Raw genomic sequence first — 2,203 nt, forward strand, 5'->3', positions numbered from 1 at the left:
GCTTGTGGTGTGATTTTTGAAAGAGAAAGCTTGGGCTACTTGTAGTGACTTCTAGTCAAGGTAAGAGAGCTTATCTCTCCAAGTTTTGCTTTCAATTTTGTTCAATTAAGCTTGGCAACTTGATCTTGTGGTGAGATTATGGATGATTATCATGTTTTAGAGGTTTTTCCCCAATTTATTTGATGAACTAGGGCTTGTGGGAATTCTGCCCAAATTGTTGTAAGATGCTTATATGTTGCAATTGAAGTTTTATAAGGTGTTGTGGTAGTGATTAGACCAAGAAATTAAGGAAAGTTGCACTAGAAACTCAAAATTCCAAAATCTGGAAAATTTTCCCAACTTTCTGTCCGAATTTGTATCTGTATGTTAGAGGCTGATTTGGCCTTAGCTCAAAGAAGAAAAGTTGTAGAGAATGGCATTTTATAGGTGCCTACAAAATTTCAACTCAATCGGAGCAACGTAGGACGTGAAAAGTCCAAAATACCCTTACTGTTCTAAGTATTTCCCAGCAGTTCGTTTCACCAGTTAAGTCCAGTTTATCACGTTGTTTGACCAGGATCCATTCTGATTTAGCTCTGGAACAAAACATGAAAGTTGTAGTGTTCTGAAGTAGCTTTAAAATGCCTCTAAGAACACCTGATTCGGACTTGTGTACACTGAGTTATGTCCATTACAGTGTTCTGCGATTAAACAGCCGACGAATTGGTTTCTGGTTTAGTAATTCGAGAATTTGACCAAGTTACATTAGAAACTGGACTAAGTGACCTTCATGAACATTGTAGCCCTGAGTCTTAGCTTCGAAACGAGACAGGTTTCGCCTTAATCCGATAAGTGTAGCCTCGGATATGTTATTTCCGCTTTCATACGTCAAATCTGTTTTGTGCTAGATTGAATTTCTGCACTTGCTATCGTTGTGAATCTTATTATTATGATATTGTGAGCCTATGGAACGGCTCTTGTCATGAATTTCTGATATATGTGATGTTGGGTTTTGGTTGAGGAAAAATAATGAAGCCTAAATGGCTGGAAAATTAAGTAAACACAAAGGGCATGCTGCCCGAATTTTTACTCGAGAACTAGAAAACTATATTTGCAACTTGAGTGAAGGTTAAGTGATTACCACTTGAACTAGCGAGAACTTTTGCTACTTTGTTATCGATGGTTATACGTTAAAAACCTAAACGAACTTGTACTCTTGAGGAAAAGATATAATGGCCAATGTAAACTTGTATTTCCTTGTACTTTTAACTCAAGTATTGTTTCCAAGTATATATGCTACAAAAACCTTATGATTTGAAAAGCGAGCAAGTGTTTCACGAATGCCTTTCAAATGAATTTCAATTGGTTGATTCTTATGAACGGAACGTTTAAGTTTCAAATCTTACTCGTGTTTCAAAGTTCTCAAATTGGATTTCTATCGCAGATCTGGACTCCAAACCTGGAGTATAATTGAACGTGACTACTTGAAGCACTATAGTTTGAGTGAGTGATCCCTCGACCGTTCCCAAAGTTACTTTTGAACTAATTCTTGCATTTATTACTCCATTGCATATCATTTGGGTTTGGGTGTATGCCATGACATAATTTGGCTCCAATGGGTTCCTGGAAAGTCTTGTGCTTAGAACCAATGTCTCTACTATTGTTTACACATTCTTTGGAGCCGATGGCTCCTTACTTCTATTTCATGGTTATCTGATCTAAACGAGCATTGGATATTTAAGTACAAGAACTTCACTGGCTCACATGAGCAATAAATGAACATTTGATTACTGCATCATGACATCATATCAATGCTTTATTGTGAAATATACTTGACTGTTGATTTTACTGGTCACTCGCTGAGCTTCTAACTCACCCCCTATTATCTTCTTCTCCCCACAGGGATCGAAGTAAAGGAAGAACTTGTTTTTGGATCTTTGTGTGGCTGGATGGCGTACATCTTGTATAGTTTAGTTTTAGTTTTGGTTTATGTACTTTTGGGCTTGTATGGAATTGAATCAGATGTAAATCTACATTTTACGCTTAGAACTCGTTTCCGCTTCGCTTATGATATGTAATTTTGGGAGAATTGGATGTATTATTTGAGTTGTACCTTGTAATTTACTTGAGGAATGTAGTAAGTGAGTGAGTCCCGGCGAGAGCTGGGCAGGCGGCCCGCTAAACCCTCTGGTACGCCTTAGGGGGAGGTGGGGTCGTTACACCA

Source organism: Coffea eugenioides, chromosome 11 (genome assembly GCF_003713205.1).
Source record: "Coffea eugenioides isolate CCC68of chromosome 11, Ceug_1.0, whole genome shotgun sequence".
In the NCBI taxonomy this organism is placed as follows: domain Eukaryota; kingdom Viridiplantae; phylum Streptophyta; class Magnoliopsida; order Gentianales; family Rubiaceae; genus Coffea; species Coffea eugenioides.